Below are 17,652 nucleotides of genomic sequence, written 5' to 3' on the forward strand. Positions count from 1 at the left end.
CTTACTATATATACATTCTAGGTTCACCCACCTTTTCTCATCCTTTTTCTCCCTCACCCATTCGGCAATTCTAGACAACACTACCGCCTTATAATAGTATTGCAAATCTGGGACTGCTAATCCCCCTCGCCTTTTCTCTTGTTTTAATACGGTATGGGAGATCCTTGGTTTTTTGTTATTCCATATATATTTACTCATTAGGGATTTTAGCTTTAAAAAATAACACAGCACATCTTTACTCGTGACCAACACCTTAGACACTGGCAAAAAAAATGAGATACTCCTAGTAGTGGGAGGGGTTATATAGGGAGGGCACTTCTGGTCTTAGGGTGTGCCAGTGTCCATCACCTAAAGGTGGCCTATTAACCACATAGTAACTATTATGGCTCTATGTCCCCTGAAGTATGAAAAGAAATTATATTTTACTACACAGGCACTGGAGGTAAGGAAAGATGAGCATGTGCTGTTTAGGAGGGTGCATTTAACATGTTTCAGTTACTGCTTCCTCCCCCCCCCCCCCCTCCCTGTGACAGCCGGCTGCGGATCTTCTCCCCGCACAAGCTGCCACAATTTAAAAACAGCCACGTCATTCACTCAGAGTTCTGTGAATGAACGAACTACAAGTACCGCCGACCACCATGGCTGATGGCTTGTAGCTCTCAATGAACTGCAAATGAACTGGTAAGCTCTCTTGTAGTTCATTGATTTATCTATTGGAGGTATGGGCAGACAGTGTACTGTGATTCTACAGTATCCTGACATTGTACCCACGATCAGTGCAATGCTTTCCGGGTTCCAGTGTAAAGAATTAAATAAATGCACTTTTTTTTTACCTGCAAAAAGATGTGTATTTTTTTATTACTATTATTTTTTTGTTTTTATAAAAGGTGAACAAAACTTCCAAAACAAAGCGCCAGTTTACTACTCAAACTTTAGGGGGCAGACTATGGACAGTGGGAGTAGAAAATGCCAAAGTCTTGGTGGTAAGTGGGATAAAAAAAATAAATTACAACATTTGTGTCAGTGTAAGTAATAGTGACCCATCTCTGGTGTTTATTATGAGTTAGCCTCAATCATTATCAAAATTTGATTAAATTTAAAAGGTACCACCATCCAAAAAAGTAAATGTATATAGGAACAGATGAGAGAGATAGGGACAGTTGCTCAGGCTGTCGACAATAGCCTCCTAAAAGAATGGACTATCTCGGCACCAACCACAAGGTTAGATTTAACATAAAATGAATTTATTACATAAAAATATTAATCAAAACAGAAATTATAAACGTAATGGGAAAATCAATACAGTAATATGATACTTATAGACTTCCAGGCTTGATAATTGGTTAAAGAGTATGTTCACAGATTTTTACAGTCCTCAACAGTTTCGCGATCATAGGACCACTTCTTCAGGTGGATAAATCTATAAATCAGACAGTATAAACAGTCATAAGGAGTCTGAATATAATATGTCAAACAGTATAGACAATAGTTATAACACAGCAGAGAAAAAAAAAAGGAGCATACCTGCTTACCAGTGACTCAATTACCAAACAATATCTTCGGCCGTCAAAGGTTCCCCCTGCGGCGGACAAGGGGGATTTGTGCAGATAGCATTAGATCTGGACAAAATCTATATATGTATAAATATATGCATATAAGTATATAAAAGTATATACAGATAGACTGGAAAAGGGGAGGGGGGAATAGAGGGGTAGGGAAAAAAAGGGGAAGAGGACAGAGAACAAAAAGGGGGGGGGGGTTGAAATGATTAGGAAGGGGGTGATCAATGGGAAGGGACAGGGAAAGAAGAAATGGGAGTAAGAGGAAAAAGGGAACAGGGGGGGAAGAAAGAAGGAAGGGGAACGGGAGAGGGGGAGGGAAAGGGGGAAAGAAAAAGAGGAGGTGGGGGACATTCAGTCAGATAAAGAAATACATACCAGTATTGTCACAAAAAAATTAAGATTGTGACCGGGGGAGAGAAAACCAGGGACCAGAGGCAGTTGATATAGATAGCACTGCAGGTGAATCGCTACAGGCAGCTAGTTAACTGGTGATTGCTGTATCCATTCAAAAGGGGCGGTATTACAGCTTAATAATCTGTAATGCAAAAATTGCATGTCAGTGGCTGACACATGGCCGTATGAAGGCTGAATACATAACTGACTGGGTTGGTCTCAAGCCAGTGTCCATCTGGCGATGCGAATGTCGCCAGAATGATGGGGCGTGACATCACAGGGTCAGACCACCCACAGTGCGCATGCGTGAACCACACTGAAGCGTGCGCCGTGCGAGTCAAACAGGCGGAGAGCCCAAAACCACAATGGTGCAAGCAAGGGGAGACCTATCATAGAGATAAAGCAAAAATTGGAGAGATTGAGCAGACTTTACTGGTATCAGAAAAGGACCAACACTACATAATAATACTAAATTTGTTTATTACAAAAAATGTTATAAAAAAAATTGCTTAATTAAAAACAAAAATAAACCAGAGCTCCCATTATTAGGCTACTTATTTGATATCATAATAGATCTCTGTTACTAATAGGTCAAAGAGGTTGACGTTTTGCTTTAATGCTTTCTCAGGACCATAATATATATATATATATATATATATATATATATATATATATATATATATATATATATATATATACATATATATACACACACATGGAGATACAATATGTAGTCACTTACAGATGTAAGAAAGCCCTTAAGTAGAGGTGGCATGCCTGAAGTCATCCAAGAGGTGGCTCACAGACAATGTCTTCTATAAATGGACAGATCAGCAAGTTGACCATTTGGTCCTATTTGAAAAATATCTATAATAATTAAATAGTACTAATAATTATGAAGCATCCCAACAGTGATGTAAATAGTAATGGCTATAGTCAATGATTATGATATAATACTTACAGAGTACAAAGCCCCAAACAAAGAAGTGGAGAAGAGGAAGTCAACCACAAAGTCTCATACTACAATGTTCTTCCTGCCTAGTATCTCGGCTGAGCCTTAAAGAATCTAAATATGAAATCAAGTCAATATTGCAACTGCAAATCAATTATTCAAAACAAACACTAATACATACTTCAGTGGTATTGAGGTGGCAGTGAATACTGGAATAGAGCTCAAAAAAAGGTTAGTATCTCTTTACCAGGCTGTGCTGTTAGATGGAATCTAGGCATAATAATGAGATAATATACAATTAAAAAAATATTAATTTCTCAGCCACCATGCAAATGCCAATAGACTATCCAGATACAGCAACTTCTTTGCTAAACTGTCCATTTACAGAAGACATTGTCTGTGAGCCACCTCTTGGATGACATCAGGCACGCCACCTTTACTTAATGGCTTTCTTATCGGTCTATCCAGCGCGATTGGTAAGAAGGTGCCAGTGTTTTCCCACAATCTCCCTTAACTGATGGTAATGAGTGGAGAATCTTGTTATAAATTTAACAGTATCAGCTTGTTGAGGTGTCATAGTATGGTAAAGAAATGAGTTTCTAGTGCGCGCTGAGGCTCGATTGAAAGCCTTCCTGAAATTGGTGCAGGAGTATCCCCTTGCCAGGAGACGGTCTCTTAAAGAATTGGCTTGTATTCTAAAATCTGATTCTAGTATACAGTTCCTACATAAGAGTAAGAATTGAGCATACGGTATTGGTCATTAACCACTTGAGATCCGCGCTATAGTCAAATGACGGCTACAGTGCGGATCTCAAATTCCGGGACTACGTCTATTGACGTCGGCCCCTTTAAGGGCTCCCCGCGCGTTCCCGGGAGCGCGCATCGGGGAAAATCTGTGTTGGCCGTGTCCCCTGGACACAGCCAATCACAGATCGCTGTAAACGGCCAACCACAGCAGCCGTTTACAGCGCAATCGCCGCCTCCAATGGGTGCCCATCTGTGCCGCCTCAGCAGTGCCCATCTGTTGCCTCATCAGTGCACATCTGCAATAAATCTGCACGTCTGTGCAATAAATCAGTGCACATCTGTGCCGACCCATCAGTGCCCATCTGCCGACTCAGCAGTGCCCATCTGTGCCGACTCAGCAGTGCCCATCTGTGCCGACTCAGCAGTGCCTCTCTGCCGCCTCAGCAGTGCCCATCTGCCGCCTCATCAGTGCACATCTGTGCAATAAATCTGCACATCTTTGCAATAAATGAGTGCACATCTGTGCCGATCCATCAGTGCCCATTTGTGCCACCTCAAAAGCACCCATCTGTGCCACCTCAAAAGCGCCCATCTGTGCCACCTCAAAAGCGCCCATCTGTGCCACCTCAAAAGCGCCCATCTGTATAATCAGTGCCGACTCACCAGTGCACATCTGTGCCGACTCATCAGTGCCCATCTGTGCCACCTCTGTGCTGCTTCAACAGTACACATCTGTGCCACCTCATCAGTGCACATCTGTGCCACCTCATCAGTGCCCATCAGTGCTACCATGGCTAAACGAGTCTTTTCCGCTGAGGAGGCGTACCAAATTATTTCCACGGCCGACGAGAGCAACGGGGAGCTCTCCTCTTCAGATTCCTTTTCAGATTCGGATTCTGAAGCCGACATAAATTATGAGCCAGTCCTCAGCAGTAAAACCCTGACTGAATCCGAGGAGGAAGATATCCGGCCCATCAAACGAAGGCGTTATAGTGAGGCAGTGCCGTCCACCAGCACTGAAGTGCCGTCCACCAGCACCGCAGTGCCCTGGCAAGAAAGGCCAAGTACCAGTGGGGTGTCATCTCAGCCCCAAAGGGTTAGGAGCCATGCCGGCCTTCCCTATGCCCTTCAGAACCCCTTGTGGCTTCCTCCTAATTCAGGAGAGGCCAATGTTCCCCCTTTCACTGCCCAGCCAGGAGTCCAGGTGGACACAGAGAATTTTACCCCAATAGATTTTTTTTATTAAATTTTTACGGAGGATATGTTGTCGTCAATTGTGGCCCAGTGCAACCTGTATGCACAATTTATTTTGCAAAATCCGACCTCTTATTATGCCCGTCCCTACGAATGGAGAGACCTAACGGTGGAGGAGTTCAAGGTTTTTTTAGGCCTCACATTTAATATGGGACTCAACAAAAAAAATCAATTGCGTACCTACTGATCAACCCACCCCCTCCACCACTCACCGCTCTTCTCCGCGGTAATGCCCAGAACCAGGCATCAGATGATCCTGAGGTTCTTACATTTCAGCGACAATTCCCAGTGCCTTCCACGAAATGATCCAAATTATGACCGGCTTTACAAAATTCGACCAATACTTAATTATTTTTCAGAAACATTTCCCAAATTGTTTACCCCGGACCAACACATATGTGTGGATGAGTCCCTTATTAAATTTAGCGGCAGGCTTAGAATGAAGCAATTTATGCCCAGCAAAAGGGCCCCGCTATGGGGTGAAGGTCTACAAATTATGCGACCGAGCCACAGGGTACACATATTCATTCATAGTATACGAAGGGAAGGACACCCAGCTGCAGCCCCCTAATTGTCCGGACTACTTGGGATCCAGCGGAAAAATTGTTTGGGACCTCATATACCCCCTATTGGATAAAGGCTACCACCTGTATGTAGATAACTTCTACACATCTCTGCCCGTTCCACAACCTTCACCGGAAGAAGACGCCAGCATGTGGCACCGTAAAAAGGAATCGGAAGGGCTTTCCTCAAAGTCTTGTGAATAAGAAGCTGCGAAAAGGAGAAACCGCAAGTCTGAGAAACAAGGAGGTTCTGGCAGTGAAGTGGAGGGACAGAAGGGATGTGTATATGTTGTCTTCTATCCACAATGATACCTTCGTGGAAATCCCCAGAAGGAATGGCCCCGTAAAGAAACCCAAATGCATTTCCAAATACAATTTGTTCATGGGGGGAGTCGACTTCAACGACCAAATGATGGAACCATATCTTGTCACAAGACAGAAATACCATTGGTACAAAAAAGTAGCAATTAATTTTTTTCAATTGGCCATTTACAATTCCTATGTCATTTACCGCAACTCCACCCAAAACCCCAAATGTTTCTTTGGCTACCAGGAGGAAGTTTTCACTGCCCTTATTTTCCCAAACGGCCCACCAGAAAATATCCGATCAGACGTTGTTAGTCGACTCTTAGAGCGCCACTCCCGATAAAATCCCTCCCAAACCAACAGGCCAAAGACGTCAAAAAAGATGTAAGGTGTGTACCAGAGCAGGAGTCAGAAGAGACACATCTTATTATTGTGCACAATGTCCTTCCCAACCAGGCCTCTGACTGTTTTCGGCGTTACCATACTTCAATAAATTTTTAGTGAAGTATGGTAAACATGATCCTCAGTTCCTGCCTTCATACACCTTCACACCCTTTATGCCACTGCCTGCTCTGTAACTGACCCTGGCTTGTTATTTGACCACTCTTATGCCTGCCGATTCTGTACATACCTCTGCCTGATCTGGAACTGACCCTGGACTGTTATTCGACCATGCTTCTGTCTAACGATTCTGTACATATCTCTGCCTGATCTGGAACTGACCTTGGACTGTTTGACCACGATATTTGCCTGCCTCTTGGACTGATCTTGTATTCTGCAACTGGACTAGTGGGATTCAACACGGGGTCTCACATATGTGAGGGGCTCCAGTATAGTTTTTCTGGAAGAAGAAAACAATTTTCTTTGTTTTCTTATTCCTAGATTACGGTCTGGAGACTCGGAGGCTTCAAAGAGATTTGGGAGGGAGAAGCCTCTACCCCTATCCCCATTCTGTCCTGAACGAGGCTCTACTTCTGTCTGCTGCCTGTAGAACTTACTGCTGTCATGCCGCACTGACCACACCACAAGGACCTGCCTACTACCAGGACCAATATTTTTGGCACTGCTGACATCTCTGCACTGACCCTGGACTGTAATATGGACAGTATCCCTGCCTGCTGCCTGAAAAACTGTGTTCGCTGTTGCTGACCAAGTCCCTGCCTGGACCAGTGATATCCTCCTGTGGACAACTGCGCTTCTAAAATCACAGGTAATCTTTTCTTTACCCTTTGCTCAGCATAATGTATTTGGGGGTGTAATTCTTGGTATGTGCAGGCTATGTGTCCCTGGAACGCCGACAGTGTTTCTTGCATGTTGCGCCTCTGTATGTGGCCAGGCTGTGTAAACGTCTCACACATGTGGTATTGCCATACTCAGGAGGAGTAGTAGAATGTATTTTGGGGTGTTATTTTTGCTATGTAAATGCTATGCGTTGGAAATATCTTATAAACGGACAACTTTGTGTAAAAAAAAAATGCGTTTTCATTTTTTTCCACATTTTCCGAAAACTTCTGGAAAAAAATGAACCATTGAAAAGACTCATTATGCCTCATAGATTATACGTTGGGGTGTTAGCTTTCCAAAATGGGGTCATTTTCTGGACGTTTCCATTGCCCTGGTGTTCCAGGGCCTTCAAAACTGTAATAGGTGGTTGAGAAATGAAATGTGTAATTTATGCTCCTAGAATGCCTGAAGGTGCTACTTCAAAATTAGGCCTCTGTATGTGGTCAGGCTGTGTAAAAGTCTCACACATGTGGTATCGTTATACTCAGGAGGAGTAGGAGAATGTATTTTGGGGTGCTATTTTTGCTATGTAAATGCTATGCGTTGGAAATATCTTATAAACGAACAACTTTGTGTAAAAAAAATGCGTTTTCATTTTTTTCCACATTTTCCGAAAACTTCTGGAAAAAAATTAACCATTGAAAAGACTCATTATGCCTCATAGATTATACGTTGGGGTGTTAGCTTTCCAAAATGGGGTCATTTTCTGGACGTTTCCATTGCCCTGGTGTTCCAGGGCCTTCAAAACTGTAATAGGTGGTTGAGAAATGAAATGTGTAATTTATGCTCCTAGAATGCCTGAAGGTGCTACTTCAAAATTAGGCCTCTGTATGTGGTCAGGCTGTTTAAAAGTCTCATACATGTGGTATCGTTATACTCAGGAGGAGTAGGAGAATGTATTTTGGGGTGCTATTTTTGCTATGTAAATGCTATGCGTTGGAAATATCTTATAAACCGACAACTTTGTGTAAAAAAAATGCGTTTTAATTTTTTTCCACATTTTCCGAAAACTTCTGGAAAAAAATGAACCATTGAAAAGACTCATTATGCCTCATAGATTATACGTTGGGGTGTTAGCTTTCCAAAATGGGGTCATTTTCTGGACGTTTCCATTGCCCTGGTGTTTCAGGGCCTTCAAAACTGTAATAGGTGGTTGAGAAATGAAATGTGTAATTTATGCTCCTAGAATGCCTGAAGGTGCTACTTCAAAATTAGGCCTCTGTATGTGGTCAGGCTGTGTAAAAGTCTCACACATGTGGTATCGTTATACTCAGGAGGAGTAGGAGTATGTATTTTGGGGTGTTATTTGTGGTATGCACATTCCGTGTGGGAGAAATAAGCTATTACAATGAAAATTTTGTGAAAAAAAAAAAAAAATCTTAATTTTGCAAAGAATTGTGGGAAAAAATGACAACTTAAAATAACTCACCATGCCTCTTACTAAATACATTGGAATGTCTACTTTCCAAAAAGGGGTCATTTGGGGGGCATTTGTACTTTCCTGGCTTGTTAGGGTCTCAAGAATGGAGATAGGCCTTAGTACATCAGATGTGATCTTTTTTTGCAAATCTTTATGATTTGCACCATAGCTTGTAGACTCTATAAATTTCACACAGATCATATAATATGCAAAAATGTGGGTTATTTTTACCAAAGATGTGTAGTAGTATAAATTGTGGCCAAAATTTATGAAGAAAAATTGCTAATTTGCTAAATTTTGTCACAGAAACGAAGAAAAATTCATTTTTTTCGAAATTTTCGGTCTTTTTTCATTTATAGCGCAGAAAATAAAAAAACGAGAGGTGATCAAATACCACCAAAAGAAAGCTCTATTGGTATGAAGAAAAGGACAAAAAAATCATTTGGTTACAGTGTTGCATGACTGAGTAATTGTCATTCAAAATGTGAGAGCACTGAAAGCTGAAAATTGGTCTGGGACTGAGGGGGGTTTAAGTGCCCAGTAAGCAAGTGGTTAAAGCGGGAGTCCACCGGGACTCCGCGTTTTTTTTTTTTTTAAAGCCAGCAGCTACAAATACTGCAGCTGCTGACTTTTAAAATAGTGACACTTACCTGTCCAGCGCGCCCGCGATGTCGGCACCCGAAGCCGATCTGTAGATCGTATCTCGGGTGCTGCCGCCGCCATCTTGGATATGGGAATCAGGAAATGGAGCCTTTCAGCTTCATTTCCCGGTTCCCTACTGCGCATGCGCGAGCCGCGCTGCGCAATAAGGACGGTCCCCGCTGCCTCTGGGATCTGTGTGTTTTCCCAGCAGGCAGCAGGGCACTTGCGGGAAGGGGCGGGCACTTGCAGAAAGGGGCGTAATATACGCCCCTTTCCGCAGAGAGCTATCCCGGAAGTGGGTACAGATACCCACTTCCGGGGGAGGGTTCCGATGAGCGGAGGTCCACTTTAGGGTGGACCTCCGCTTTAAAAGTCGTTTTTGGTGAGTATGAAGAACAATTCCAGAATAAATTGATTTAAGGGCCAAGATGTTTGTTCTTGTTCCAGCAAGAAGGATCCAGCTGTCTGAACACCCTGCTTTTGGGGGATACTCGAATCAGGGCCGGGACAAGGGGTGGGCAGAAAGGACGGCTGCCCTGGGCACTGTGGTATCATGTGAGGTGAAGGAGGCACTGCCAAGAGATTGGGGGAGGGGATTTTTGTTGCAAGGGGGAACTTGGAGGGTGGCAGAGGGTAAGTGTTGTTCTAGGAAGGGAAATTTGTGGGGGTATGCTAAGAGTGTTAATTTAGGGGGCTTTGTGTGGGGAAGAGGAATGAGAGATTTGTGCTTAGAGGGAGGATTTGGGGGGGGGGGGGTTTGTGCTGGGGGGGGGCTTTCCAGTGGGGGGAGAGAGAAGATGTGTACTGGGAGGGGAAATTGGGATTTTTTAGGGGTAGAGAATTTGTGCTAGGAGGGGTTGATTTTTTGGGGGGAGGGCATTTGTGCTGGGGGGCAAAGATTTGTGCTGGGAGGGGTGATTTCAGCAGAGGGAATGATTTGTACTGCGAGGAGGGAAAATTATGCTTAGGGGGAGTGAAAGGGATTAGTGTTCAGTTTTTTGTTGAGGAAGATCTTTGTTGCCACATAATACTTATAGATCTTGGGGGGGGCGCAGTTTGGCATGTTCGCCCTGGGCTCTAGAAGACCTTGTCCCAGCATTGACTCGAATACAAAGCTTTGATATCAATAGCCACGAGCAAGGCGTCTGGAGGGATGTGGATCCCCTCGATGCAGTTTAATAGATCTGTAATATCTTGTATGTATGAAGGCAATCCACGAACATGTGGCGTTAAAAAGGTGTCAAAGAATTTGCTGCCATTATCGGTCAGTGACCCAATCTTGGAGACTATCGTTCTCCCGAGGGGTGCATGGATATTCTTAGGGGTTTTGAGCATGGCGTAGAGGGTTGGAGTACGCGGAAATTTGGGAATCAGAAATTCCAAGGTCTCTTGATCAATCAAGCCTTGCAAATAGGCCCCTTTTTCAGTCTATATTTTTATATACATATATAGATTTTGTCCAGATCTAATACTATCTGCACAAATCCCCCTGATCCACTGTGGGGGGACCTTTGGCGGCTGAAGATATTGTTTGGAGTCACTGGTAAGCAGTTATGCTCCTTATTTTTCTCTGCTGCGTTGTTATAACTATTGTTTATACTGTTTGACATATTATATTCAGACTCCTTATGACTTTTTATCTACAGTGTCTTGCAAAAGTATTTACCCCCTTGGCATTTTTCGTGAGGATTTGCCTTGTTTAATTTACAGAACATGACCACAACTTTCAAGATGTTTTTATTTAATTTTTTTATTGTGAAGCAAACAACAAATAGGACAAAATAATAGAAAAAGTCAATGTGCATAACTATTCACCCCCCTAAAGTCAATACTTTGTAGAGAAACCTTTTGCACCTATCAGAGCTCCAAGTCTCTTTAGATAAGTCTCTCATCTTACCACTGGGATTTTTGCCCATTCCTCGTTGCAAAACTGCTCCAGCTCCTTCAAGTTGGATGGTTTGCGCTTGTGAACAGCAATCTTTAAGTCTGACCACAGATTTTCTATTGGATTGAAATCTGGGCTTTGACTAGGCCATTCAAACACATTTACATGTTTCCCCTTAACTCAAGTGTTATTTTAGCAGCGTGTTTGGGGTCATTGCCCTGCTGGAAGGTGAACCTCTGTCCTAACTTCAAATCACACACAGAGTGGTACAGGTTTTGCTCAAGAGTATCCCTGTATTTAGCACCATCCATCTATCCATCAACTCTGACCAGTTTACCATTCCTGATGCATGATGCTGCCACCACGTTTCATTTTGGGGATGGTGTTCTTTGGGTGATGTGATGTGTTGGGTTTGCGCCAGACATAGCATTTTCTTTGATGGTTAAAAAGTTAAATTTTAGTCTCATGAGACCAGAGCACCTTCCTCCATATATTTTGTGAGTCTCCCACATGCCTTTTCGCAAACTCAAAACGTGCCATGTTGTTTTTTGCTGAAATGGCTATCCCTCTGGCCACCCATTCTCTGCTGTGGAACTCTGCAGCTCAATCAGGGTTACCTTAGGTCTCTGTGCTGCCTCTCTGATTAAAGACCTCCTTGCCCGATCCGTGAGTTTTGGTGTGCAGCCATCTCTTGGCAGGTTTGCGGTTGTGCCATGTTCTTTCCATTTGGTTATGATAGATTTGATGGTGCTCCTAGGGATCATCAAAGATTTGGATTTTTTTTTTATAACCTAACCCAGACTTGAACTTCTCAACAACATTGTCCCATACTTGTTTGGAGAGTTCCTTGGTCTTCATGGCAGTGTTTGGTTAGTAGTGCCTCTTGCTCAGGTGTTGCAGCCTCTGGGGCCTTTCAAAAAGGTGTGTATATGTAATGACAGATCATGTGACACTTTCACTAATTATGTGACTTCCGAAGGCAATTGGTTGTACCAGAGCTTTTTATGGGCTTCATAACAAAGGGGGTGAATACATACGCACATGGCAATTATTTATTTCTGAAAAATAGTTTTATGCATATATTTTTCTAATTTTACTTCACCAACTTAGACTATTGTGTTCTGATCCATCACATATAATTCAGATTAAAAAAAGGCAGTAATGTAACAAAAAATAGGTAAAAAGCCAAGGGAGGGTGAATACTTTTGCAAGGCACTATATACCATCTACTTTATAGATTTATCCTCCTAAAGAGCGGTCCTACGATCGTAAAATTGTTGAGGACTGTATAAATCTGTGAACATACTCTTTAACCAATTATCAAGCCTGGAAGTGTAGAAATATCATATTACTGTATTGATCTTCCCATTGTGTTTATAATTTCTGTTGTGATTAATATTTTTATGTAATAAATTTATTTTATGATAAATCTAACCTTGTGATCTCTCTCCTCTGTTCCATCTCTGGTATTACTGGGAGGAATAGTGTTTCATGCCAGTGGAAGGAATAGCGCCCCCAGGGCCACGGTCTGGAGGCCCCTGCTTTAGGCTGGGTTCACACTATGCAAATTGCATGCAGGTTTCTCTGCATCCAATTCACATGACAGGAAATTGTGACCGGCTCTCTATGGAACCGGTTCATATATCTCCGTTGCGGCTGTGGAGCGGCTTGGCTCCATTTCAGGGCCAAATTCAGGAAAAAATTTGGCCCTGATTTAGCCATGAAATGGGGAACTGGGACACACCGGACCCCTGCTGCAAGCTGCATCCGTCGGAGATGTGAACCCAGCCTTAATGTATAACTATAGACAAAACTATTTAATTTAGGACAGCGTAAGAGAGGGTTATATTTTTACTTTCACTTCCTGTCACATAGCCAAAACAGGAAGTGAGGGAAATCCCTGCAAATTACAGAATCTCTTGGGCACCCCAGGTCACCAGAGCTAGTGTCCCCATTGCAAGATTTCCCCTCTATTACTTTACTGGGCACAACCCAAAATGTGGGATTTTCTTTTACTTTCAATAATGGTGAATAGAGAGGGTGGGGACACAGACAGCAACAAAAACTGACTGGTGTTCTAATTCATCTACCCTCTATCCAAATCTAAAAAACATACATTGGTACTTTGACATTGAATATCGTTGTTATGGCAGCAGATAGTTGCCATAACCCTGGTATTTTTAAAAAGGCAGACAATCCGCTTTCAGATAAAAGTGGTCTCTGCAAGATCACTTTTATCAGCGGTGGGAGAGGTGACCAACCGCTGCATCCCAGTCATCGGCGGCTCTGGTAAGCGGCAGCGACAATCCGATCCTTTCCCCTCAGAAGCATGAAGTTGAGTGAGGGAATGATGGCCCCCACTCAACTCCATACCATTGGAGGACGGAAGCTACGTCAAACATCACTTCCACCCAATAGTCTTAAAGGGGGTCTTTTTTTTTTTTTTTACTGCATTTAACTCTAAATGTGAGATCTGACGTCTTTTTGACCACAGATCTCACATTAAAGAGTTCCTGTCATGTTTTTTTTCTATTACAAGGGATGTTTACATTCCTTGTAATAGGAATAAAAGTGATCCAAACATTTTTAAGGGGACAGTGTAAAAATAAAAAGTAAAATAAATAAGAAAGAATAAATGTAAAGCTCAGTGTCTCGCCATGCTTGCGCGCAGAAGCGAGTGCATACGCAAGCCGTGCCCACATATGTAAACTGTGTTCAAACTTGCGTATGGAGAATTTTAACCCCTTCCCGACCATCTGCGGCAGGTTGGCTCCCCTGGGCGAACTGACGTAGCTGTACATCGGGTCGCCATTTGACCACTAGGGGGCGCGTGTGGAGCCAATGTGCATGCCTGTCAGTTGCGATTGCTCCAGAGACAGAATGAAGATCTGTCAACGTAAACAGACACATCTCCGTACTGTCAGGGGTGAGGAGAGCGATCTGTTGTTTATACCAAGTATGAACAACTTCTCCTCACCCAGGCAGTCTCACAACCCCATTAGAATGACTCCCTAGGTAATAAAGTTAACCCCTTGATAGCCCCTTACTTTTAACCCCTTCTCTGCCAGTGACATCAATTTTGTTTGGTTACGTCATACGGGCGCAAAATTGTCAGTCAAAGCGACGCAGCGCCGTATCGCAAAAAATGGCCTAGCCATTTCTTTTTTAATTAAAAAAAGTGTGTTTTTTCCAAATTACAACGTGGCAAAGTATTCTAACGACCGCCATTTTATTCTCTAGGGTGTCTGGAAAAAAAGTGTCAGAAATAGGCCCGGTCCTTAAGTAAGGTTGCTTTACCCAACATGGAAAAATACAGTGCATCTGGAAAGTATTCACAGTGCTTAACTTTTTCCACATTTTATTATGTTATAATCTTTTTCCAAAATGGATTAAAATCATTATTTTTCTCAAAATTCTACAAATCGTACCCTATGATAACATTAAAGAAGTTTGTTTGAAATCTTTGCAAATTTATTTAAAATAAAAATGTAAAAAACTCACATGTACATGATTATTCACACCTTTTGCTCAATACAGTATTACCTCGGATTGCGAGTAACGTGGTTTACGAGTGCTTTGTAATAGGAGCTATTATTTAATAAAAATCCTGATTCTGTTTGCGAGCGTTGTCTTGTAAGACAAGCATGATTCAAGCCAATGGGGTGTGCAGTATTGCATTTGTGCAGGTGCGCCGGTGACACTCAGAGCTACGCGGAAAACACTCCGTGTTCCCAAGTGTCTCCAGCACGCCCCACCTCTGGCCACATGGGGTAGGTACTGCATGCAATAGTAGTCACTGTGGTATGGATTATCTTAGTTTCCATTATTTCCTATGGGGAAACTTGCTTTGATATACGAGTGCTTTGGATTACAAGCATTCTTCTGGAACAAAGTATGCTCCTAATCCAAGGTACCACTGTACTTTGTTGAAGCACCTTTGACACCAATTACAGCCTCAAGTCTTTTTGAGTAGGATGCTAAAAGCTTGGCACACCTATCTTTGGGCAGTTTCTACCATTGTTCTTTGCAGGACCTCTCGAGCTCCATCAGGTTGGATGGGGAGCGTCGATATATAGCGATTTTCAGATCTCTTCAGATCTCTCCAGAGATGTTCAATTGGGTTAAAGTCTGGGCTCTGGTTGGGCCTCTCCTTTGTTTTCTTGGCTGTGTGTTTAGGGTTGTTGTCCTGTTGGAAGATGGACTTTCTCCCCAGTCTGAAGTACAGAGCGCTCTGGAGCAGGTTTTTATAAAGGATGTCCCTGTACATTGCTGCATTCATCTTTCCCTCTATCCTGACTAGTCTCCCAGCTCCTGCCGCTGAAAAACATCTCCACAGCATGATGCTGCCACCACCAGGCTTCACTGTAGGGATGGTATTGGTCAGATAATGAACGGTGCCTAGTTTCCTCCAGGCATGACACTTGCCATTCAGGCCAAAGATTTCAATCTTTGTTTCATTAGACCAGAGAATTTTGTTTCTCATTGTCCGAGAGTCTTTCAGGTGTATTTTGGCAAATTCCAGGTGGGCTATCATGTGCCTTTTACTGAGGAGTGGCTTCCATCTGACCACTCTACCATACAGGCCTGATTGTTGGAGTGCTGCATAGATGGTTGTTCTTCTGGTAGGTTCTCCTCTCTCCACAGAGAAACTCTGTCAGAGTGACCATCGGGTTCTTGGTCACCTCCCTGACTAAGGCCCTTCGCCCCATATCACTCAGTTTGGCCTGGTGGTTCCAAACTTCTTCCATTTACAGGAGAATGGAGGCAACTGTGCTCATTAGGACTTTCAATGCTGCAGACATTTTTCTGTACCCTTCCCCAGATCTGCACCGTGATACAATCCTGTCTCGGAGGTCTACATACAATTCCCTGTACTTCATGGCATACATTGGTTTGTGCTCTAACATGCAATGTTAACCATGGGACCTTATATAGATAGGTGTGTGCCTTTTCAAATCATGTCCAATCAAATGAATTTACCACAGGTGGACATCAGTCAAGTTGTAGAAACTTCTCAAGGATGATCAGTGGAAACAGAATGCACCTGAGCGCTTTTTTGAGTATCATGGCAAAGGCTGTAAATACTTATGTACGTTTTTTTTCTTTTTTTAATGTATGTGCAAAGATTTCAACCAAACTTTGTTGGCGTTATCATTATGGGGCATTGTTTGTAGAATTTTGAGGAAAATAATGAATTAAATCCATTTTGAATAAGTCTGTAACATAAAATGAGGAAAAAGTGAGGCGCTGTGAATACTTTCTGGATGCACTGTAACTGGTTTGTTCATCGGTCATTTACCACAGTGCAGATCCACTTCAGTTAGCAGGCCAGCCGACCCCCTGCTGAATTGAAGTTGGAACAGGATGGATGTGAGTTTTACTTTTTTTCCCCAGACGCGAGTTTGTTTACATCCACCAGCCCATACAGCTTTGTGAATCTTTCGATCAGGTCCACCTATCAGTTTTTCAGATGGACCTGTAAAGAAGCCCATGTAAAAAAGTGTAAAAGTAAAGATGCACTGTGTTCAGTTTAACCTCTTGTTCAAGCCAGCCAGTCTTTGCCCGACAGCAGGATTCTCTTTAATAGGAAATCCTCACATATATGAGGGATAAACGCAACTATATTTTTCTTTTTCTTTTTTGAAAGGTAAGAATAAAATTCTATGTATATAGAGCTTCCAGCCAGATGGTGGATCTCCTTTTTCACAAGTTTACCAGGCTAACTTCAACTGCTTTGCTAAAAAGGAAAAATAAAGCATTCATACAAAACTTAAAAGCTGAAGCACAGATTACTCACACATTATACTGATAGCAGGAATGACTCCTCCTTTTTGTGCTGTACATAGTTTTAACTAATGACAGTCTGTATGAAAAGGAGAAATCTACTGCTTTGCACTCTCCTTAGAAAACTAATATGCTCTTCCCACCTCATATACGTTTATTTGTAAGAAGAAGCATCTGTTTAAAATATATACATGTAAAAAAAAAAAAAAAAAAAACAAAAAAAAAAAAAAAAAACAGCCAATGCAACATACAAAAATTGTCCACAATGAACAATCACTGAGCCTTTTATGGAGCACTACAATAACCTCTTTCTCCTCTCCAACCCCAGTATTCCCACTTTTTGTGTCTTACCCTGAAAGATATTGGGGTTTGATTTACTAAAAGCAAATGGGCTTTTCACTTTGCAGGGGAATTTTCCTGTAGCTTAGTGAATGAGGTGCAGTTCTGCTGGCTTACATCATCTAATCAAACTAAAAAACGTTTCTTTCGTATTTTCCTTGAACATTATTAGGCATTCTTGGCAAAGTAAATTTTCACTAACATTTCACGTGAAAGAAGAACAATTCCCTTGCAAATTGATTAGCCTATTTATTTTTAGTGAATCAACCCTACTGAGTCTTTATCAGCTTTTTTGCCATGCAGTATAGCTCTTACTCTTATGGCACATGCCTTTTCTCAGCGGAGGTGTTTTTTTTAAAATCATTTTATGTTTTTATATACGCTATTGTCCTTTTATTGTTCTACATCAACTATTTTTTTTATATACTAATTGCTGTTTCAAGATCAGGGTCTAATCCTTACATTGGTGGAACACTTGGTGTTTAGAGATGAACTTCCCAGTGTATGTATATAAATGTCCT

General features: G+C 42.3%; 1 long non-coding RNA gene across 1 annotated transcript; it reads right to left on the reverse strand.

The window, feature by feature from the left end:
- Nucleotides 1-1,227: 1,227 nt before the first annotated feature.
- Nucleotides 1,228-9,871, reverse strand: LOC143934066 (uncharacterized). The gene is made up of 2 exons (XR_013263200.1): nt 1,525-9,871; nt 1,228-1,420 (listed from the first exon to the last, which is right to left on the reverse strand). It is a non-coding gene; the product is annotated as an uncharacterized LOC143934066 (long non-coding RNA).
- Between the last annotated feature and the right edge of the window lie 7,781 nt (nt 9,872-17,652).

The sequence above is a fragment of the Lithobates pipiens genome, unplaced genomic scaffold, assembly GCF_037356315.1.
Source record: "Lithobates pipiens isolate NorthernLeopardFrog02 unplaced genomic scaffold, aLitPip1_a1.2 Scaffold_27, whole genome shotgun sequence".
Lineage (NCBI taxonomy): Eukaryota > Metazoa > Chordata > Amphibia > Anura > Ranidae > Lithobates > Lithobates pipiens.